This window comes from Phyllobates terribilis, unplaced genomic scaffold (assembly GCF_046119375.1).
Source record: "Phyllobates terribilis strain yellow unplaced genomic scaffold, ASM4611937v1 Scaffold_4138__1_contigs__length_64608, whole genome shotgun sequence".
Classification (NCBI taxonomy): Eukaryota; Metazoa; Chordata; class Amphibia; order Anura; family Dendrobatidae; genus Phyllobates; species Phyllobates terribilis.
This window is the reverse complement of record NW_027366890.1, coordinates 4,037-29,569: the sequence shown is the minus strand read 5'-3', so window position 1 is coordinate 29,569 and position 25,533 is coordinate 4,037. Positions and strand designations below refer to the sequence as shown.

Here is a 25,533-nt window from a genome sequence, read left to right as displayed (position 1 = left end):
CCACCTTATCTGCAAAATGCTTCGAGCAGACGGTTTGTATGACAATTCTCTCCCCGACTATGCTTGTTCTACGTTTCTTACCACAGACGCCATCGTCGCCATTCTTTTACCCAAGACTGAGGAGAAACCCCACTCTAGCTCGCGCTCTGAGCTGAGCCCTCACGCTCGGGTCTCCTCTAGCTCGGCTGATCTGTCTGTTTTAGTGGCTTCATTGGAAGCGCATCAGGAGCGGGTTGAGAAGCGTCTCGGTGAGATGGTGGAGATTATGTCTTCTATGTTGAAGCTAGTTCAGGAGAAGTTCGATACTGAACGGGGTGGTAGTTCTTGAGATGTTGTGATGGTTGCGCTTTTAAGCGCTTTTGCTGATTCTCTCTTTTCTCTCTGCTTTGTTTATGTTTTTTATGAATTCCTTCGTTAGGGTTCCAGCCTTTCTTGTGACAGTTTGTGCTTAATGATAATGAAGTATGCATTTGATTTTTATATCTCTAAGAGCCTTACTAACGTGACTTTTCTTTACTTTAGTTGCTTAATGTTCTCTATTGAGCTTTGTCTGACGTCTTAGCTAGCAAGCGCACTCTACTATTTTTCTTACCGTATGACTTTGCTTTGAATTTTTCGATGATGTCAAAAGGAGGAAAAACACAGGTACATTCCTCTTTGATTAAGGGGGAAGTATGAGATCGTGCTTGAATTCAGGGGGAATTGAAAACTGGTATGGTTAAGTACTTTGGTAAGATACTTTGATCCAATTCCGAATCTGAATACTTGATTAAATTGATATTATTGCCTTCATTTTAGTCACTTAAGAAAGTCTTCATGAGCTTACCTGTTTACAGTTTGTCATCATCAAAAAGGGACAACTTTGTTAGTTGAGCTTTAATCGTCTTGTTAAAGCTTAATCTATTTCTCTTTGTTTTGATGATAACAAACTAATATGTTTAATCTCTTAGTGTTTTTAAGCCTTCCAGGTCATTGCCATATTTGTAAGGATGCGCTTAAGTCACTTAGAGATGCGCTTGACTGGTCACAGTCGCGCTTAAAACCAAGCGGAGAAAGTAAGTTTCGCAAACGGTGTTTAATAAATCCATTCAAGACCAAGAAGTAAGAGTGATCGAGCTTCGAGGGCGTAGAGACGCGCTTGAATGAAGTTGAAGAAAGTTGACCACGAGGTTCCACTGAAGCTTAGGGTGTGCCAGAGCGCAGAAGAACAAATCTACACGCTACGAAGGCTGGTAAAGCGGGAGAGTGCAAGTTGTGTGCACAGGAAGGTGCGAGAAGAACTTTACACTCTTTGGGACGCCACTCCAGGGATCGCCAGCGTGGAAAGAGTTTGTTAGAGCTTGAAGCACACGGATTGCTTATGTGGCGTGGATCAACACATGAAGAACAAAACCAATTCACTCCAAGCCGTTGATTAATTCTGGTGAAGTGATCAAGGCACACGGATTGATGAGGTGACATTGTGTTTAGTCTTTGTTTGTTACACAATTGAGTTATAGGTTTAGCTTGAGGATTGTGTATAAATAGAGTACTATTACATTCACTCTAGGCATTGCAAACCGAGAGAATATAGGAAGCTAGAGAGAGCTTAAGAGATATTTCGTTTGTAATCAGAGAGTGTTGAGAGTGCCTTCTTGTTCTTCAGAGCTGAACTCAGAGTATTGTAAAGAGAGTGCTTACGAGTGAGCTTCAAGTGTTGAAGCGAGAGATTGTAATCCTTTCTAAATCAATACAAGTGTAGTGGTGAGTTTTATCCCGAGTCAGCTAGTGACTTAGGGTTCTCACCGTTTGGAAATTCTTGTGTGTGCAAATATAGGTGCGCTTTAACAACTTAAAGCGCGCTTTATTGTATGTTTAACCTCTTCCGCACTTAAGGACTTTAGTAAATTCATTACTAATAGTTCATCATAGGTTAAGCGCAAGCCAAGCATTCAAAGCGCAATTGAATCCTTGTTAAGCGCAACTAAGGCTTAATGAACCTTAGTGACAGCGAACAATAGCTGATCAAACACGTGTTTTCTAAAAACTTCATGAACGGCTTTGATTACTTTCTCAGTAACAATAAAAATATAAATGTTATCTTTTTCTTATGGTTCGAATTATGGAAAAATCAAAATAGGGTAATCTTCAATAGTTCTAATATTCCAACATCAAAGCCAACTGACTCGGCCTTCATTCTGTTTCACTACTAAAGACTATAATTCTACTAAACAAATCAATAAGAATAATCAAAACATTGGTAATAATAATTTACCACAAAATCGTAAAAAAGAGAAAAAATATAATCAACTCGAAAAAACCACCAGAGGGTTGATATAAAATAAAATTTGATTCTTCCTACTATCCTAATGATTCTTATATCGGTAATGTCATTCGTAATAATAAAGGCGAGATAATTAAGATAAAACATAACAGAATAAATGCTTCTTCTGCGATCCAAAGTGAGGCTACAACGATGATCGAGGGCATTAAGCTAGCTAAACAACTAAACTTACATAATATAATATTAGAAGGAGATAATTTAACAGTAATCAATGCAATTCGTAAAATATGACAGGTACCGTGGAGCATAAAAAAATTTATTGAAGATGTGCACAACGAACTTCGATTCTTCAAGGAAGTCAAGATATTTCACTCATTCAAAGAAAATAACAAGGATGCGGATATGATAGCATCCAAGGAGGATGGAAATATAGATATAGGTTATCTAGTATATCTTTGTAATTTATGTAATGTACCTGATACTTTTATCAGGACTCTGCGAGAAAGACTGCGAGTTTCGCAACCTTTGCTCCTTAGGTTTCTTTGCACTTTTGTAAGCATTATCAATCATGATAATGCGGTAGTAAAAACACCCGGCCAAATACTCTTCTCTTCCGACTCCTGTATCAAGTTAAGCCTAATCCATTGTGGGATATCAAAGGAGAATAAATCATACATGTACATGGGAGGGCAAAGAGCACCCCAAACCCAGAAGCTTTTCGGGCAATCATGAAAGAGGTGTAGAAGCGATCCGTGGTGCCAGGGAACACCGTTCAATCCCCCGAGCGTGCCATATGACGTCTAAGATGCTTCGCAGTGCAAAGAATGACCCCACAGAAGACTAGCCAAATGAAGTACCAGGTCGGCTCTTGACACTTGAGCTTCCAAGTTATAAAGAACAACTTACGATCGATGTTGCAATCTTCCTTAGGTTTCATGTGAGTCCGATAGGCACTGGACAACGAATAACCCCATTTGACGCCGCCACTAAAAGCAGCGTATCATCGTCATGCTAACCGTCCAGAACAGTCACGACGACAACTGCCTGCTGGACTTGGAATGGGAGTCTTGCAGCGAAGGACGACCAATGCCACCTCTCGTCCCGGCTCCAGAAACTACAAACCGGCAGCTCTTGCTCATCCTCCTTCATGAGCCCCGTCACCCACCCCAGGAAAGGCCAGTCAAGTGCCCACCTATCCCTCCAAAACCGAGCCATGATCCCATTCCTGATTTGCCACTTACTACCTTGGAAAACGGCCCCATCAATGCCACGTCGCATGTGCGAGACCTCGGACTATTCTTCATGGTTAGGCCTAATGTACTTGCCCCAAATTACGTCCACCCACAACTCATCATTGCTATGAATAAAATGCCACGCGAGTTTGCCATTAAGGGAAATGTTGAATTCACTCATTTTCTTTTTGCCAAGGCCTCCATCTTTAGACTAAATCATGACGTCCCAACTCACTAAATGGATCATCCTCGCGTTCTCCCAACTATCCCAAATAAGACCGAGTAGCCCGATCAATACGCTTATACACTTTGTCCGGGAAGGATAGAGTGGTCATGGTGTAAACCAGAAAGGATTTGAGGACCGACTTCGTAAGTGTGACTTTCCCGGCAAAGCTAAGGTGCTTACCCCTCCATCCGCTAAGACGATTGTTGATCTTTTGAAGAAGGGTTCGAAGGTGGCGCAACAAACTTGCTTGTGAAGAACCGGGATACAAGATAAACTCCGAGGTCGCTCATGACCTCCATGCCGCTTTTTCTACCAAGGAGCTCCGTCAAGTTAGCATCCACATAAGTGGAGATGAAAAGCTTAGACTTCCACTTGTTAACCCGTTGTCCCGATGAATGACAAAACTGGTCAAGGCAAGCTTGAATCTCCGTCACTTGTCTAACCGACACGTCATTGAGCAAGAGAATGTCATCGACAAAAAGAATACGAGAAATCAGAGGCCCATCCCTAGAAACACGAATAGGACGCCATCTACCGCTTTTGATCGACTCAGCAATAATATGGCTTAGCCGCTCGATACTAAGAAGAAAAGGTAGGGTGAAATATCTTCACCTCGGATGCCTCTAGAAGGTTTGAATTTTTTGTGTTTTCACCATCCAAAAGAACATTCAACGATGGAGAGGAGATTCACTCCTCAATCCAATGAACCCAATGTGTAGGGAAACCCGCATCAACCAAAGAGTCAACAGTAATATCTCATCGGAGACGGTAAAAAACCTTCTCAAGATCGATCTTCATGAGCAACCAACCATTTTTCCTTGTTTCTTTCATAGAATGCACACACTCTTGTGCAAGAACAATGTTGTTCGTGATCAATATACCAGGCAAGAAGCTATCCTGACAAGGACCAATCAACTTCGGCAAAACTCTTTGCAAACAGTTAGTGAACACTTTCATAATAATTCTATAAAGCACATTGCAAAGACTAATAGGTCTAAAGAGTGATACCTTGTCCTGATTGCTTACCTTAGGGATGAGGGAGATGAATGTACATTGAGGCCTCATGGAAGAGAGTTGTAAGAAAGGAAATTGTGATTTCGCCTCAATAACCGAGTTCCCAACTGAGTCCCAACACTTGTGATAGAAAATTGATTTTAAATCATCGGGATCCGGCGCCTTCAACGCCCCCATTACCTTGACCACTCTATAGATCTCATCATATTCAAAACTCTGATCAAAATCATCCCAAACCTTCGGATCGAGCCTAGGGAACATGTTGTGCGGGGTGGCAACCGGGAAGAGATCTTCCAAGGGAGAGTAGAGATCCTCAAAGAAGTTAAATCTCTCCGAGGGAAACCGACTGCAAAAACCAAACATCGCGATCGTTCTTGAGAGCTTTAACTTGGTTCTTGCACCTCCGAAGAAGTGTAGATAAGTGGAAGAATGAAGTGTTCCTATCTCCCTCTTTGAGCCGAAGCTCCAACGACTTTTGCTTCCATAAAAGCTCTTCTTCATGATAGATAAGAGCGAGATCCTCTTGAAGCGACCACTCTCTAGCGAGGAGCTCATCTGAAGGATTCGTATCAATCGCGCTTTGAACGACCCCAAGATACACGACGTTCTTCTTCTTTATCTCTTCGAGTTTGCAAAATCATGCTTGTTCCACCAAAGAATATTACCCCAAAGATTCTAAGAGCAAGTTGACCGGCTTTTCTGAACGCCAAGTCCTACGAATAAAGGGAAGGAAGTCCGGATGTGAAATCCTATCCACCTCGAAGCGAAAAGGACGACGACTCAACTTGTGGGAAACCGAGTGATCAAGGGAGAGAAAAAGCGGGATGATGATCCGATCCAAGTTTAGTGATGTGCTTGACAGTAGCATTAGGTCATTCGTCATTCAAGGAATCCCTTTATGTTCACTAGGATCCGATCAAGTCTTTTAGCAACAAAGTCATCGGTAGTCGTGCCCCTTGACCAAGTGAAGGAGTCACCCAAGAAGCCGAGATTGATGAAGCAGGAGTTATCTTGAAAGTCACTTGAGTCCAGGTGAAGATCAGTCGAGCCTCCCAAACGCTCCTCAAGATTAAGAATGCAATTGAGGCCGCCTCCGAAGAAACCGGGCCATGCCGAGTTAATTTCATGCTCCATCATGCGCCAAAAATTCCTTCCTACAATGCACGATTGGAGGGGCATGATTTGAATAGATTCCCACTCTTAGAGATGCAAGCACGAACACACCGAGGCTCCGATTTCTCAATAGTCATAGAAATAGCATCCAAGTTCCAATCGATGAAGATACCGCCCGAACGGCTGATAGAATCAAAAACACAAGATTCTCCCAATCGGATTTTATTACTTACACTCGATGCCCTAGGACTAGCCAGATGAGTCTCGAATACAGAAGAGACGTCGACACAATTCCTACAGATCAAATAGTCCACGTTTTTTGGGAAACCGGTCTTACCGGCTCCACGATGATTCCAAATGATGAAATTAATCATTGGATATTCGGGAAGGGTGAGCACACTAACCCAACTTTACTTGGAGTATTTCCTCCCTCTTGCTGACCTATTGCTAGAGGGAGTGTTGGACTTTTTAGCTCTCCGAGCCTTTTGTTTTTTCATATAAGAGGAGGCAGGAGAAGGAGGCTTTTCTGAGTCATTGGAAGCGCCAACAAGCAAGGACATTCGTGCTTAGCTACAGAATTGCCCAAAGGCCCAACACTGGTGTCCGAATCAGCCGTCCCAAGAAACACTTTCACGATAGGCCAAACATGAGCCCAGCACATGTCAGCCCAAGCTCTTCATTATTAGTTGGCCCAACTGACGAAGCAGTAGCTAGTGAATGACGAGGTAAGATAGAATGCTTGGCCTCCTCTTCTTGGGCCTGAGATCTAGTGATAACCCCACAAGATTTTGGGCCTACTTCCTCGTTAAATAGAGACGAAGAATCAAGGTTCAAACCAACATCTCTAAAACAAAGACTGTCTCCTACGATATTCTGCTCCACCTTTCTGCCAACTTTGTCGTTTTTGTCAGGTCCAACTTCCTCTTCTGAAAATTCTTCTGAGCTTTCGCCCTGGCTTGCTGACCTACCATCTGTACCTTCCCCTTATTCTGCCTCTTTCTGCAATGCCTCGAATCTGTTTCCACCAACAGTCAGATTAGTAATCGGAACAGTAAACACTGGCGGTGTTTCATCTGATTGTTTTTCTGGAGGAGGGGGGACTTTTCTGGTTGCTCTGACTGCACCTGAACTTTCTGAACCCACCGTTTGCCACTAGGAACATGCCAATCTGCCTTACTTGTTTGCCCAATCTCATAATGGAGAGAATTACCAAGGCTAGTCGATTGCATTGATTGCCAAAGTGACATAAATACCACACAAGTCATAGATTGCGTGTAAGTTCTCGAGTTCCAGGCTGTATGATCCCCCTTCCACCATGATGAAGCTAGGCAGGGGTTGAGAGAGGTTCAACAACACACAGACACGCGCAAATCTGCCTCTGTCAACAAAGAGAGTTTTGGTGTCCACCTTCAAGGGCTCACCCACCCTCAATGCGATGTGCAGTAAGGTATTTTATTTGTAGAATAGAATAATCATATTAAGGACACATCCAAACAAGAGTAGAAACAATCTTGTCTGACAAGGGGTTAAAAGTAGAGCTTTATGGTCGGACCGCCAGGTAGTGTCCGAACACCTTCCATGGACCACCAGTGAAAATTTCGTCATAATCCTCCGCCTCCTTGAGCTTGAGCAGAAAAAAACCGTTGGGATGATTTCTCACTCAGAAGCTTCCCCTGATCTTCATGACTTCCTGGAATTTTTTAACCATGTAATCACATTTTATCCTAGTATCTAATGGCCTGAATATAATTCTTCTACTCCATGCTGACTCCAGAGACTCAATGATGTATTTGTCAAAACAAATAATGGGCGTCTTAAGCTTACCCAACCCTTCATCAAACTCCACTCTAACCTTTCCATCAAAAAAGGCTTGGCTCAATCTAGTGACGATCCAGGGCAACCTTGCCCGAGCACACCTCCTTCCACGACCTCTCAGACCCTGCTAGAATAGCCGCACCACCAACCGTCCCCGACGGTGAAACATGTGCAGTCACAGCTTACCGGGTTCTAGCACGGACGAGGCCGACACATCTTTGAGACTCCAACACCACCTCCTGCGTGAGGGCCGAGGGTGTCTCCATCATGTCGTCCAAGCCCACCCGACGACGACGTAGAGAGGGACAACGAGAAGAAAGAAAACCAAAGAGAAAGCAAACAAAAAGAGTAAAAGCGCTGGCACGTTCTTAGTAGACAACTACTCTTAACATCGTCATGTTGGTCGATAGCTATTCTAGACCACGTTACATGTTGTACAATGGCTAAGAGGTTTTGAAAATTGCCTGTTAAGTTGCTTTGTAATAGGTTGACCGTTAAAAATAATTACTTCTTACACACAATTTTAAATCTTTGGAGAAATATTTAATTTTTAATTATTTGTAATGATATATCATGATTGTTATGGGTGTACTAAGAACATATTCAATGGTGATACTCATATTGAGTCTCATAATCAATTTTATGTAATTTTTAATTTTAAGATACTCTTATTCTACAATGGTGATATTTATATCAAGTATCATAATTAATTTTTGCTTTTCTCTTTTCTTTTTCATTTTATATGAAGTGTTGAAGTTATTTTTTAATTGAAGTAAATAAAAATAAAATTAAATATGTAAGATTTTTCATGATATTGTGTAAGAGTGAATATTATATATATATTATAATTAAATATAATTATTATATTAATTTAATAAAAAATCTTATGTTTTTTAATTAATGGTTAACAAATCTGTAGTTATTTTTTAAAAACGAGTGTATGACACTTATATTTTGTTTTGATTATAGGTAAACAAAGGAATCCTACCTAACAAGGAGGCAATCCCGCATTATCATATCTGATAATGCTTACAAAGTTTAAAAGAAAACTAAGGAGAAAAGGACACGAAACGCTCATCCTTTCTCGCAGAGTCCTGATATAGCTATCAGGTACTTTATCTAGGTTGCATATATACATAATATAATCTAAATCTATATTCTGGGCGTCCTTAGATGCCAATAGGTCGGCAGCCTTATTTTTCTCTCTAAAACAATGAAGGAATTTGGTCTCTTCAAAGTAGAGGATTTCCCGCTCGATGTCCTTGATAATAGTCAGGGTGCCCCATGGTACTTGCCAAAATTTTCTAATCGCATTTATAACTAAAAGGTTATCGCCTTCTATAATGAGTTTCCTTATGTTAAATTGTTTAGCAGTTTGTAGAGCTTCTAGTGCAGCAAGAGCTTCTGCTTGTATAGGTGAGGAAGCATTAATACTTTTATGAGTAATAGTAATAATTTTTCCAGTGCAGTTTCTGATAATGTTACCTGCAAAAGAATCACCATTAGTTGGAAAAGAAGCATCGATGTTGATTTTATACCAGGAGTCAGGTGCTTTTTTCCACGAGGTCATATTATTTCTCTTTTTGTGTGAGGCGTTACTTTTATTTGATTTATTGTGTTTGTTTTTAGAGGAATTATAGTTCATCGTAGCTATCTAGGAGTGATATTGAATAAAGGCCAAATCATAAGGCGATTTTGTAATCTTATTATTCTTAAAAATTTGTCTGTTACGGTCTCTCCAAAGTTCATGCCATACAAAGTAAATAATGTCTATATTTTTATTATCGTTAAAGAAGAATGTGAAATCGTCAATGAAATCATTTGAACATTTAAAGGTGATGTTTCTACCTAATTGATGTTGAATCTTTTTGATCATTTGGATAGTATTAGGGCATTCGAAGAAAAAGTGAGAAGTTGTTTCAAGGGGAAAATTGCAAGGGGTACAGTGATTAGGAACTCTATTGAAATATCTATTTAATCTTTCTGTAGTTGGAAGACAATCTGATAGATCTTTCCAAATGAATGTTTTTATTTTAGGGGAAATATGGAGATTCCAAATTTTATTAAAAATGTCTGAGTTGATACTTGTAGAGTTTTTATTTGTTAATTCAATAGCACTTTTTGTACTGAACTCGCCAGAACTTGATAATTTCCAGATTATTTTGTCTTCTGTATCAGAAGAAGGAATATAGATTTTTATGATCTGGTTAACAATATTTATGGGAAGCATAGTTGCTAATTTTAATGGGTCCCAACTTTTATTCTGGGTGATGAATTCAGATACCTTAGTATTTTGGTTATGGATAATTGGGTAAAGAATGTATTAATCTTAACATTGTCGATCCAGTTATCATTCCAAAAGTTTATTTGTTTACCATTACCGACAACGCAGAATAGACCTTCTTTAAATTGTCGCGAAGGTGTATCAAGCGACCAAATTGCCAAGAATGTTTGGATTTTTTTTATTATAATTGAGAATATTTTTATTTTTAAGGTATTTCTCAGATATGCGTCTAACCCAAATATTATTATTATCTGTTAGTTTCCACAGTAATTTCATTTGCAGGGATATATTGATATTTTCAGCTTTATGTAAACCAATACCACCTTGCTTTTTGGGCTGACAAATCGATTCCCAAGAGATAAGAGATCTTGAGTTTGGAGTATATTTATTCCAAAAGAATTTTTTATTAATATCATCTATCTTATTATGAATATCTGTTGGAAGGTAAAAGCTTTGCATAAGATAATTGGCCTGAGATAAAAGATTGGATTGGATTAAGACTGATCGTCCAACTTGAGAAAGTGAGTTAGCTTTCCAACTTGATAATTGGTTTTGGAGTTTTGTTATAGCATATTCAAAGCATTCATTTTTAACTTTTCCATCTAGGATTGATATACCCAAATATTTTTCCATAGAAGTTGTGATCCTAATTTAAAGTTCAAAAGCTATATTGTTTTTAATATGAGATTGAATATTTTTGGAAAATTGAATAGAGCTCTTCTCACAGTTTATTGTTAAACCTGAGATTTGAGATAGATGTTGTAAGGTATTTTTAATATATTTGGCATTGGAGATATTAGCATTTGCGAAAATTATAGTGTCATCTGCAAAACTAAGAAATGGAATACACTTACCATGATTACAAATTTTGATACCTACTTTATGGTTGTTCTTTTGCAATTCTTTGGTCAAAAGTCTAGCTAGATATTCCATAACTATGACAAATATAAAAGGTGCAATAGGATCGCCTTGTCTAATGCCACATTTTGACTTGAAAATAGGTCCAGGTTCATTATTCACTAAAACAGAAAAAGAGGAAGAAGAAATGCATTTCATAATTAGGGCAGTCCATTTGTCTGAAAAGCCAAATGAAAGCATCATTTTCTCGTTAAATGGCCATTGAATTTTATCGTAAGCTTTTTCCATGTCTATCCTTATAGTCATCCATCCTCTATGACCTTTTTTCTTTTTATGAAAATAATCAAAAATTTCGTGAGCCATTAGAATATTATCCTGGATTAATCTATTATTGACAAATGCGCCTTGTAAGGGGTTTATAATTTTTGGAAGTAATGATTGAAGTCTATTAGACATCAGTTTCGTGATGATTTTATAAATAGTATTACAGAGACTAATTGGATGATAATGGTTTATTAATTTTGGGTAATTTGTTTTTGGGATTAGGGAAATAAAACAGTGAGTTGAGTCGCTTAAGAGGTTGCCACTATGAAAGAACGCTTGAATGGATTTTACAAGAGAATTTTTGATTATGGACCAATAAGCTTGGTAGAATTCAGCAGGGAATCCATCTGGACCACAAGTTTTATTTTTTGGTAATTCATTAACTATATTTTTAATTTCAACTTCCGTTGGGTTTTTTAATTGGTAAAGAGTTATCAACATCTGAGATTACAGAAGGGATTATATCAAAGTACTGGTGGTTAAGCGTATAGATATGACTTGGGATGAATCTCGTCTGTAAGTCTTTAGTGATCGCTTCTCGGATATCTGTTTGGTTGATATGATGGAATCCATCTAAAGAAGTGTAAAAGGTAATTTTTTGCTTGAACATTCTTTGCTTAGCAATTTGTTGAAAGTATTTAGAGTTTTTGTCCATATGGTATGCATTTTGAACTTTAGCTCTTTGCGACCAATAGCTATGTTGAAAAGAAAGAAGGGCATTGTATTGATTGAAAACATGATAGAATTTATTAAGGAGGTAGGTATTATTAGGGTTTTTAAGAAGTTCAGATTGGATATTAATTAGGTTTGCTGAGTTCTGGATTAATTTAGTATGATTATTGTCAGTAAATTGCTTCTTCCATGATTTAGAAACAGTCTTAAGCCTTTTTTGTTTCATGTATAAGTTAAACATGATGGATCCTTCATGATTAAAAGACCATGCATTTTTAACTAAATGAATATATTGTAGGTGATCAATCCAAGCGTTTTCAAATCTGAAGAGATATTTCTTGAAATCCGTGTTATTTCTAGATTCAAAATTATGCAACAATGGTCTGATGTGGTAAACGGAAGGTGTGTAATTTTGATCGATTTGTACTAGTTATTGAAAATTGGTTGAACCATGCATCTATCGAGTTTTTCTAAGATTGTAGAAGAAAAATTTAGAGATTTCCTCCATGTATAGGGAAATCCTTGGGAAGGAACTATGATTAATCCATGATTATTAGTAAGATCTTGAATTCTATGGAATCTATTATTATCAGGGACGTGACCACCCCATTTATCCAATAAACAAGAAATTTCATTAAAATCTCCCATTAGGAGGATAGAGAGGTTATATTTTGATATTTTACGGTCAATTTTCTCCCAGAAATCATTTTTAAAGTTTTCGTTAGAAGGAGCATAAATGAAAAGCATTATAAATTCAAACTTATTGTTATTAAATTTAACAATAATTATATTGTTTTTACTATAGTAGATTTTGAAAAAAAAATGTATTTATCGAGTTGGAGATAAACAACCAAAGGCCACCCTTAGTTTGATCTGCATGACTAATATATATGTTTTTGAAACCTAATTTGTGAATAAAGTTATTATTCGGAAAATTATTAGATTTAGTCTTTGCTAAACAAAAGATATCTAAAAGGTTGGATCTTTTAATTATTGAAATTTTTGTCCAGAAATTAGTTCTTCTAGTGCCCCCACAATTCCAATATGCAATATTCATATAAACATTTGGATTTGGTATATAACTAAAAGGTGTCGCACAACACAGCATGAAAGATACCCGAAAGTATCAATTATAGAACATAATAAATAATGAGAAGGATATCTTTCAGTATCAATGTTAACTAAAAGGTGTCGCACGGCACAACATGAAGGATACTCGAAAGTATCAATTTTATAATAGATTATATGGTAAGAAGGATACCTTACGATATCATATATAAAACTTATAGGATTAGTTGAGGATTTGGACTACCTGATAAAATATGTCAGAATATATATTGTTGAAAACATAAAAGAAACATAATTATAAAACGACATGTGATGATGCACGTGGCATAAAGGGAGGATAATATTATGGCACAATCTGCCATCCAAGCACATTACAGAGATTAGGATAGCCACGTGTATGCTGCAACAAGCACTACAGGGGAGAGCTATCATGCAATGGACCGATCTGCAGTAACCGGGAAGAGGCTCCTAGAGGTGTGAGCAGTGACAGTAAAGATTTCTGTCGTCACTACGGAAGCTTAACCCACCGGAGAAGCTAGAATTCCGACGCCCATATGATTCGGATTCCCACCAGTAAACGAAAGCCAACAGTTTTCTAAGGTGGAATAAAAAATTCATCCCCACTCTGAAACCCGTCGGACATTCTGATTGAGACCGGAAAAAGTCAACGATGAAAGAGCCGGCCACCAACACATAGCGGAACAACCAGATCAATAACAACCAAGGGAAAGCATGGGAGACAAACAACAAAGCCATTTCGCCGCCGATCAAGAACTGAGGGTCTGAACAACGACAAATTGGTTCATCGGAGACAGACCCGGTGACGGAGGCGATAAGATGCGGGAAAATATTATAACAATCGACATGCATGCTTTGGTTGATAAACGCGATCTCTATAGTTATGTCGTCCCTACCAACGGACAATAGTTCAAAGATGCCATAAATGAAGAACAGAGGATCTGCAAAATAACCAGGAAATCGGAGAATTAGGATGTCAAAACTGAAAGACAAGTCTATAATAGGAGGAACTAAACTCTACTGAACTGAAATTCGAACATTAGGGACTCCTTCGAGGGCAAAATCATTGCGCCGAACAGAGTCACCAAAATACCGAATTTGTTTAAATCGAAAGACTCTTTCGGAAATAGGAAGATTATTTATCATATTAATCAGTGAACAGGTTAAAATAAACCAATCAGAGAGAAAAGTCCCAATTTTATCAGAATCATAAACCTTAAAATGCATGTGGGAGTACAAATCAATACTTAATTACTAAAGCTGAGGTTAAGTCCTCCAATTGTCAACTTCATATTGATCCACCTCACCAATGAATTTAAAATAATAATTCAGATAATCTATTAAATAATTTCCACATCATTATTAATTTAAAATTTTAAATGATTATGTTGAAGATTGAGTATACTCTACTTCTCATTTAAAAAAATAGCACGCAATATAACTAGAACCTAAATAATAGGATATGGAATTTCTGAAAAATTCTGCATCTTATTATTATTTTTAATTAACAATCTCCTCTACATGTACATTAAATTGTATAAAATCAGATTTTATAATTACATTCTAATTACAATTATATGCTTAATTGCTTATACATTCCTCGATGTTTGTACTCTATATCTCCTTCATCAATTAATGGTATTTCTCTTTTAACATTCTTCTATGATTACAATCATCGAAGTCCTCTTTAATTTCAACGAAGTCCTCCTTAATCCCTCCTTGATTCATCTGAAACATCATTAACATTATAACATAGTCAGTGTTGTTACATAAATCTAAGAGAGTTTTATTAAATTAAGAATCAATACTTTATTTACTATAATTTAGGTTAGGTCCTCTAAATGTCAACTTCCTATTAGTTCACCTCACCAATAAATTTAAAATAATAATTCAAATAACCTATCAATATTTAATTACTAAAGCTAAGTTTAAGTCCTCCAAATGTCAACTTCATATTGGTCCACCTCACTAATGAATTTAAAATAATAATAAAGATAACCTATTAAATAATTGCCACATCATTGTTAATTTAAAAAATTTAAATGATTATGATTGAAGATTGAGGATATTCTGCTTCTCATTTAAAAAAATAGCACGCAATATAACTAGGAGCTAAATAATAGGATTTGGATTTTTTGAAAAATTCTGCATCTTATTATTTTTAATTAATAATCTCCTCTAAATGTACATTGAATTGTATAAAATCTAATTTTATAATTACATTCTAATTACAATTAGATGTTTAATTCCTTATACATTCTTTGATGTTTGTACTCTCCATCTTCTTCGTCAATTAATTGTATTCTCTCTTAACATTTTCCTATGTTTGCAACCATCGAGGTCCTTCCATCGAAGTCCTCCTTAACCCCCTTGATTCATCTGAAACTTCATTAACATTGTAACATAGTTAGTGTCGTTACATATATCTAAGAGAGTTTTATTAAATTAAGAATCAATACTTTAATGACTAAAGTTGAGGTTAAATCCTCCAAATGTCAACTTTTTTCAGGAGTACATATAACCGAAGTGAGTGAACCAATTCCATCAATTGTTGCAGCTTTGTATCCCTCTCTAAATGACATTCAATGTCCAGCTGATTACTTCCAAGAAAGGGCAATTATTGCCCCAACACATGAAATTGTCGAGACGGTCAGTGATTACATGTTGTCTTAACTACCAGGAGAAGAAAGAATCTATTTTCGCTAAGACAGTATTTGTGATGATAATTATAACAGTGATGATACAATGTATTCAAGTGGGTATCTCAACAATATACGATTATCCAGGATTCCTAAGCATGTGTTGAAACTGAAGATAAGTGTTCTTGTGGTGCTTCTCAGAAATATTAACTTCGTAATGGTTCACCTTACCAATGAATTTAAAATAATAATTCAGATAACCTATTAAATAATTATCACATCATTATTAATTTAAAAAAAATTAAATGATTATGCTTGAAGATTGAGGATATTCTACTTCTCATTTAAAAAAATAGCACGTAATATAACTATGACCTAAATAATAGGATCTGGAGTTTCTGAAAAATTCTGCATCTTATTATTATTTTTAATTAATAATCACCTCTACATGTACATTAAATTGTATAAAATCAGATCTTATAATTACATTATAATTATAATTAGATGCTTAATTGCTTATACATTCCTTGATGTTTGTACTCTCCATCTCCTTCATCAATTAATGGTATTCTCTCTTAACGTTCTTCTATGTTTACAATCATCGAAGTCATCCTTAATACCAACGAAGTCCTTCTTAATCACCCTTTGATTCATCTGTAACTTCATTAACATTATAACAGAGTTAGTGTTGTTACATAAATCTAAGAGAGTTTTAGTAAATTAAGAATCAATACTTTAATTACTAAAATTGAGGTTAGGTCCTCCAAATGTCAACTTCCTATTGGTCCACCTCACCAATAAATTTAAAATAATAATTCAAATAACCTATCAATACTTAATTACTAATTTTGAGGTTAAGTCCTCCAAATGTCAACTTCCTATTGGTCCAGCTCACCAATGAATTTAAAATAATAATTCAAATAATCCATTAAATAATTGTCGCATCATTATTAATTTAAATTTTTTAATGATTATGCTTGAAGATTAATAATATTCTGCTTCTCATTTAAAAAAATAGCACGCAATATAACTAGGACCTAAATAATAGGATCTGGATTTTCTGAAAAATTCCGCATCTTATTATTTGTTAATTAATAATCTCCTCTAAATATATATTAAATTGTATAAAATCAAATTTTATAATTACATTCTAATTACAGTTAGATGCTTAATTGCTTATACATTCTTTGATGTTTGTACTCTCCATCTTCTTCATCAATTAATGGTATTCTCTCTTAACATTCTCCTATGTTTGTAACCATCGAGGTCCGCTGTTTGGTAATGTTAGATGAATTTCATTTTCCATCTAGATGAAAGATGGTAGATTAATTAAAATTTAGATTCATCTAGATGAATTTTCCAATTAATCTCCAATATTATGGATGAACGTTTTTTTATTCATCTCATGAAAACTTCATAAGCTAGATGAATAGAGCTCTTACATCCATCTAGATTAATTTTTGGGACAAAATAGCCATGCGGCAAGGAGGTAGATGGAGAAATCATAAATTATCCTCTTTTCATCTAATTTTTGGTACATTCATCTAGATAAATATATGTTGCCGAACGGAGCCTTAGTTCCAACAAAGTCCTCCTTAACCCCCCTTGATTCATCTGAAACTTCATTAACATTATAACATAGTTTGTGTCGTTACATATATCTAAGAGAGTTTTATTAAATTAAGAATCAATACTTTAATTACTAAAGTTGAGGTTAAGTCCTCCAAATGTCAACTTTCTTCAAGAGTACATATAACCGAAGTGAGTGAACCAATTCCATCAATTGTTGGAGCTTTGTATCCCTCTCTCATTGCCATTCAATGTCCAACTGATTACTTCCAAGAAAGGGAAATTATTTTCCCAACACATGAGATTGTCGAGACGGTCAATGATTACATGTTGTCTTAACTACCAGGAGAAGAAAGAATCTATCTTCGCTAAGACAGTATTTGCAGGTCTGATGATAACTATAACAGTGATGCTACAATGTATTCAAGTGAGTATCTCAACAATATACGATTATCCAGGATTCCTAATCATGTGTAGAAACTGAAGATAGGTGTTCTTCTGGTGCTTCTCAGACATATTGATCAACCCTCATGCCTATGTAACGATACGATACTGATAATTACTTGACTTGGAACACACGTTATCCAGGATGACATAATCTCAGGAAGTAACATAGGTCATCAAGTGTACATTACTTGCACTATACTTTCACCATCAAATACTCGATTTCACTTCAAGTGTCATAGAAGACAATTTCTGTTGATCGTGTATTTTTCTATGACCATAAATAAAAGTCAAGGTCAATCATTGTCTCGGGTCGGTTTGTTCCTACTTCAGCCTATTTTTTCTCATGGACAATTATATTTTGCCCTATCCAGAGTTACAATGATGTAGGATTATCTCCCACAAGCTCGGATCTAGAGTGTTCAACCAACACACACTAAGAACAAGTGTTCTAAGTGTTGTTCAAACTTGAAAACAAGCAAGAACAAGAAGAAAGAAAGAGTTTAAAGGGAAGAAATGGATATGTTCTTGAAGAGAACTTCTCTTGCTATGTAAGGCACCTTGGACTTAACCTCAACACAATACAAGAAGATAAAGATCAAAACAAGCTATAACTTAACACAACATGGAGATATACTACCATGAGCACCAAGAGTTTCCCATTCAACAAGTTTACAAAATCAATTACATAAACAATATGAAATAGGCAAGGTAAGCAGTTTGATAGATCTGCTCAAACTAATCAAAGATGGCCCATGAGAAACTAGGAGGAGTTTTTACTCTACTACAACATCAATTCAATCAAAGGCCCCTAGTGAAGGTTAACTTTAGGCTTTTATACCTAGGTTGAATCCGGCCCTTTGACACCTAAAAATACTTGAAATAAAGACCAAATTACCCTAAGATAAGTTCCACAAAATAGTTAGGGAAGAGGGTGAAAACGTTACACCTAGATAACTTAACCGGCTAAGTGTCTAGTTGTGATAGTTGCACAAAAACGCCAAATGCAGCCATGTTGGAGTCCTCCAATGGCTTGGCTGTCTTCATTGGATTTGTTGGGGATGAGAACTTCTTTTACATGCCAGAAGTGTAGAAGCAATGGGTCCCAAATCATGCCCTAAGTCTTGAGTCAAAGTTACTTGTATAATGAGGTCTTGGATCTTCTTTGACATGGCTCTTGTGATGGCTCCTTGGGTAGTTGGCATGAGGGATGCTCCTGCATCATTCCCTCCCTCTTGAGAGAGGCCTGACCCCAGGCCATCCCCTCCCATAATGGGCAATGGCTCTTCTTGGTTAGTTTCCTCCCATGCTTCATCTTGTTGTTCTTCAAAGAGAGTGAGATCTCCTATGTTGAAAGTTGGATTCACTCCATACTCCTCAGGTAGGTCAATGACATAGGCATTGTCACCAACCACTCTTAACACCTTGAATGGTCCATCTCCTCTTGGAGAAAGCTTGGAAGTTCTTAGGTTTGGAAATCTCTCCTTCCTTAGATGTACCCATACTAGATCACCTTCTTTGAGCAACACCTTCCTTCTAAACTTGTTATTTGTCCCTGCCACACTCTTGGCCAAGCTCTCTAGCCTCTCTCTGGTCCTCTCATGGAGGTCTTTGATGAGCTTCACTTGGTTCTCTGCACTATAGTCACACTTCTCTTTGCAAGGCAAAGGAATAAGATCAAATGGGGTTAGGGGGTTAGTGCCATAAACACACATGAATGGGCTCAGTTTTGTGCTAGAATGGGTAGCTCTATTGTAGGCAAACTCCACATGTGGTAACAAGTCTTCCCATGCCTTTAGGTTACTCTTAATCAAGGCTCTAAGCATTGTACCTAAGGTTCTATTGGTCACTTCCGTTTGTCCATCCGTTTGTGGGTGAATAGATGTGGAAAATAAAAGTCTAGTGCCTATCTTTCCCCACAAGGTTCTCCAAAAATGGCTAAGGAATTTAGGATCTCTATCACTCACAATGGTCCTAGGTAAGCCATGTAGTCTTACAACCTCAGAAAAGAACAAGTTAGCTACATTAGTGGCATCCTCAGTTTTGTGACAAGCAATGAAATGTGCCATCTTACTAAACCTATCTACCACCACAAAGATGGAATCTCTACCCCTTCTAGTCCTAGGCAAACCAACTATAAAGTCCATACTAATGTCTAGCCATGGTGCACTAGGTATAGGCAATGGTGTGTACAATCCTTGGGGTTTAACTTTGGATTTGGCCTTAAGGCACTCTATGCATCTCTTAAGCATGTGTTCTATGTCTTTGAGCATATGAGGCCAAAAGAAATGGGAACTCAGAATGGATAGAGTCTTGTCTCTCCCAAAGTGCCCCATTAGTCCTCCCTTGTGAGATTCCTCCACAAGAAGAAGCCTAAGAGAACACTTAGGTATACAAACTCTATCAACCTTAAACAAGAATCCATCAAACAAATAATACTTGCCCAATTGACCCTTGTCAAGGCAATGAGCATAGATAGCTCCAAAATCAGAATCATGTCCATAGAGTTCCTTGATGTAGGTGAAACCTAACACCTTGGAATCAAGAGTGGTGAGCAAGGCATGCCTCCTAGAGAGAGCATCAACCACTACATTGTCTTTCCCTTTCTTATACTTGATAATATAAGGGAAAGTCTCAATGAACTCCATCCATCTACCATGCCTCCTATCAAGTTTGTCTTGACTTCTAAAGTGCTTAAGTGACTCATGGTCAGTATGTAAGACAAACTCACTAGGCCAAAGATAATGTTGCCATGATGTTTCCACCTTAACAACACCCTAAACGGCATACAATTCTTTGTCATAAGTAGAATAGTTTAGAGTTGCACCCTTGAGTTTATCACTAAAGAAAGCAATAGGCTTACCCTCTTGCATAAGCACTCCTCCAATTCCCACACCACTTGCATCACACTCAACCTCAAAGGGTCTTGTAAAATCTGGTAGAACTAGGAGTGGTGCCTCGGTTAGCTTAGCCTTGAGCTCATTGAATGCTTCTTCTTGCCTTGGTCCCCATTGGAATATGACATTCTTCTTTGTGAGTTCAGTTAAGGGGGAGGCAATGGTGCTAAAGTCTTTGACAAATCTTCTATAGAAGCTAGCAAGCCCTTGGAAGCTCCTAACTTGTGTTGCACTTGTTGGAGTTGGCCAATCTTGTATGGCTTTGATCTTGTCCTTGTCCACCTCCAACCCCTTAGAACTCACTACAAAGCCAAGAAAAGTTATATGATTAGAGTAGAAATCACATTTCTTAATATTAGCAAAGAGTGATTCATTTTTGAGCTTGGATAATACTTCCCTTAGGTGGTAGGCATGGTCAAGTAGAGATTTAGAGTAGATGAGAATGTCATCAAAGTAAACCAAAACAAACTGGCCTATAAAGCTTCTTAGCACATGGTTCATCAATCTCATGAAGGTTGATGGAGCATTGGTGAGGCCAAATGGCATGACAAGCCATTCATAGAGGCCAAACTTGGTCTTGAATGCGGTTTTCCATTCATCACCTTCTCTCATTCTTATTTGATGATAACCACTCTTGAGATCTATCTTGGAGAAGCATGTGGCTCCATGGAGCTCATCTAACATGTCATCAAGCCTTGGGATTGGATGTCTATACTTGATTGTGATGTTGTTGATGGCTCTACAATCCACACACATTCTCATGGTGCCTTCTTTCTTTGGCACTTAGAGAATTGGCACGGCACAAGGGGACATACTCTCCCTAATGTACCCCTTCTCTAGTAACTCTTGCACTTGTGTCTCCACTTCCTTACTCTCCATGGGATTCATCTTATAGGCTGGCCTATTAGGGAGTATAGAACCGGGTATGAAGTCTATTTGGTGCTCTATGCCCCTAAGTGGAGGAAGGCCTAGTGGTAGCTCTTGTGGAAACACTTCATGGAAGGAATCTAGGACATCTTGAATGGGTTTAGGTAGGGTGATTTGTGGGTTCTCTGAGGTCATGTTGTGTCTTTTCACTAAGCTCATGAGTCTTGCATCTTTGGGCACAAAATCATCCTCCTTAACTTCTTTGAACACAAGCATGGAAAATTGTCCTTGGCACTTGGAAGTATACATAGCCAATGGCTTGTCTTTGATCCTAGGCTTCTCCTTCACCTTATCCTTCATTCTCTTAGCTTCTGCAGCTTCAACAATTTGGTGAGGAGTCATAGGTTTCAAAGTGGTTAGTTTTCCATTAAACATAAAGGTATACTTGTTTGTGAACCCATCATGTGTGACCTTATTATCATATTGCCAAGGCCTACCTAGTAATAGATGACATGCTTGCATAGGTAAGATATCACATAGGATGGTGTCTACATAGTGTCCTATCTTAAGTGTGACTTTGCATTGCTTATGGACCTTAAGTTCTCCACAATCATTCATCCAATGCAACTTATAAGGTCTAGGGTGCAAGATTGAAGGTAGGCTAAGTTTGTCAACTAACTCACTACTAGCAATGTTGCAACAACTCCCTCCATCTATGATCACATCACACACTTTATCTTTGATCACACATCTACTATGAAACAAGTTTTCTCTTTGATTATATTCCACTAACTCAGTTTGCACACTTAAAGCTCTTTTGCAAATTAACACTTCTCCTTGTTCATATTCTATCTCATCATTGTCCTCTCCTAAGTCATCTTCTATAGCAAGATTAGGGTCATTCTCCTCAGTTTCACTCTCTGATTCATATTGTCCTAGGGCATTGATAACCATCACTCTTTTGTTAGGACAATCTCTCATAAAATGGCCCTTTCCTTTGCACTTAAAACATTCTAAACTACTAGACTTAGGATGCACATTGTTGGATGTTTGAGGGGGTTTAGAAGTACTCCCTTGAGTGCCCATGGCATTGCCTTGGGGCTTAGGAAAGTCTCTTGAAGGTGGGGCAACCTTAGGCTGAAATGGGGTGCTAGATGATGGCCTTCCATTCCATGTGTTGCCTTGAGTAGTAGGCCTAGATGTTGGCCTTGAAGTTTGCAACAATCTTTGCTTCATTTTCCTTTCCACCTTAATAGCATTGTGTAAGAGTTGATCACTTGTTTCATAAGGGTACATATCCACTTCTAGGGAGATAGATGGATTCAAGACCCTTAAGAATCTAGCATTGGTGTCCACTGGATCCTCTTTAACGTCAGCCTTGATCATGGCCATGTGCATGGCATTGTACACTTCCTCCACACTCATGCTTCCTTGTTTCAAACTCTCTAGCTTGTATCTAAGCTCTCTTTTGTAATGTTCTGGTACAAACCTCTCTCTCATGTGTCTCTTCATGTCATTCCAAGTGGTGATAGGTTGTGCAAAGGCATCCCTTCTCCCTTGAGTGAAACTATCCCACCATAGCATGGCATAGTCTTGAAACTCCAATGTTGCAAGTTGTATCTTCTTCATCTCGGGGAAGTTGTGACAAGCCCAAATCTGATCCATTTTCCTCTCCCACACTAAGTACAAGTCAGGATCACACTTTCCCTCAAAGCTAGGGATTTTGACCTTTACTTTACCAATACCATCTTCCTCTCTTGGCCTAGGAGCTTGATCATATCTTTGCTCATGTCTTTGGAACATTGGCCTCCTTCCTCTTCCTCCTTGCCTCATATACCTATCCCCCTGAAACTCATCAACACCATCATCACTATACCTATTCCATTCAGGAGAGTTAGGGTTAGAAAACTCCCTTGGATAGTTCATTGGTGGAGGTCTAGGCCATGGTGAGACAATGGGTCTAGTGAGTATTCTTATGGGATCCGGCCTTAGGTGAGGTGATATGGGTTCATGCCTCACTTCTTGGTTTGGTAATGGTAGTTGAGTGTGTGGGTGTGAAGTCCCTCCAACTTGAAATTGGGCCCCTAGAACTATAGGTGGAGTTCTAGGCTTGTCTTGTTTGGATTCAACGGTGGCTAGCCTACTAGAGAGATCACCAATGACCTTCTTCAAGTCACTAAGAATGTTCACTAAATCAGGTTGATTAGTGATGCTATTGTCCGAGGGTAGGTGTGGGTGAACCTCCTCTTGTTGAGATCCATGTTGGGATCCTTGTTGTGAGCTAGGCATGATCAAAGACAACAAACAATGAACAATGTTAATGTTAGTCTAATAAGCTTGTGTTTGCTTGTGTTTGAATCACTCTACACTCTTTAATGTCCTCTCAACCTTGGCTATTTGATCACCTTATAAATGCAATGTGATGCTAGTAACACTTGTTAGCTTGGTACACTAAGATGCTTAATCAACAAAGAGTTATAGCTAGCATAGACAAGCAAGTGCACTTGTAAGAAGATGATGTAGGAAAGTGTTTAGTTCAAAGGGACTTGAGAACGTCTTACCTCAGTTATGGTGCATAAAGAAGCCCTTGAAATTCCCTTGCTTAGCCTTGGAAGTGTCCTTGAGAATTAGGCTAGGATATGTGTTTAAACTTGGCTAAGTGTAGCCAAGTACAAGGCATATGGGTGGGGTTAGGCTAGGTGTGAGGGGCTCATGGCAATCCCCTCTCTCCTTCTTCTTTATGTGCTTTAGGACACTTGGTCACGTTCCAAATGTTGCACTTGGAGTACACAACAAAAGGTACAAGATTTAGTTAAGAAAAGGCAAGCTAGCACGTTACCCGGGGTACAAAAAGTGTGTTGCAAGCAACTTTGGGTGTTTGTTTCAAGAGGTTAATGAGCTGCAATGGATGTGAACTTTCTTGATCCTTGTAGTGGGGGTTTTTCTATGTGGAAGGCTCAGGTCACATCCAAAAAGGCACGACCCAATGAGGCTGCAAAGTCTTGTGAATAGGCTAGGTCAACACTTTTGAAAAGTAGAAAATGACACTTTACCGCTTTGGGAATGATTTTTGGCTTTAGTGTTTGGACAATCTACTCGTGCCCTTGGCCTGATTTTTGTTGCCCTCAACAGATCAAATGTTGTTCTTCATGGGGCTCATAAGTGTTCTTCATTTGGTTGTGTTTGGTTTGAGGTGTGAAGCTTCAAAGTTGGGTTCTTGACCACTTTTGTGCATGAAATCAAGCACCCGGTTTAGGTTTTGGCTTTGGTTCTCTCTTAGACACTCCCTCAACTTTGCTTGGTGATTCCTTAGGCCTCTTCAAACACTTCCAACTTGGGTTTTAGTTCCTGCAAATACTCAAAAGATTCATTAGACTTAGACCAACAAAAAGGCACACAACAACAAGGCTTGACTAGTGTTTTTGGGGCTGTTTTTGGTGTGACTTTGCAAGTGTTGCAAATCACTTTGTTTTTGTGTTTTTAAGGATGAGAGATGGTTGAAAACTCAGCTGAGCTCTGATACCACTTGATGTAGGATTATCTCCCACAAGCTCGGATCTAGAGTGTTCAACCAACACACACTAAGAACAAGTGTTCTAAGTGTTGTTCAAACTTGAAAACAAGCAAGAACAAGAAGAAAGAAAGAGTTTAAAGGGAAGAAATGGATATGTTCTTGAAGAGAACTTCTCTTGCTATGTAAGGCACCTTGGACTTAACCTCAACACAATACAAGAAGATAAAGATCAAAACAAGCTATAACTTAACACAACATGGAGATATACTACCATGAGCACCAAGAGTTTCCCATTCAACAAGTTTACAAAATCAATTACATAAACAAGATGAAATAGGCAAGGTAAGCAGTTTGATAGATCTGCTCAAACTAATCAAAGATGGCCCATGAGAAACTAGGAGGAGTTTTTACTCTACTACAACATCAATTCAATCAAAGGCCCCTAGTGAAGGTTAACTTTAGGCTTTTATACCTAGGTTGAATCCGGCCCTTTGAAACCTAAAAATACTTGAAATAAAGACCAAATTACCCTAAGATAAGTTCCACAAAATAGTTAGGGAAGAGGGTGAAAACGTTACACCTAGACAACTTAACCGGCTAAGTGTCTAGTTGTGATAGTTGCACAAAAACGCCAAATGAAGCCATGTTGGAGTCCTCCAATGGCTTGGCTGTCTTCATTGGATTTGTTGGGGATGAGAACTTCTTTTACATGCCAG

The 25,533-nt window shown here is 38.0% G+C and overlaps 1 pseudogene; it reads right to left on the bottom strand.

Moving 5' to 3' along the window:
- Nucleotides 1-18,582: 18,582 nt before the first annotated feature.
- Nucleotides 18,583-23,592, bottom strand: LOC141248881 (uncharacterized; annotated as a pseudogene).
- Nucleotides 23,593-25,533: the final 1,941 nt, after the last annotated feature.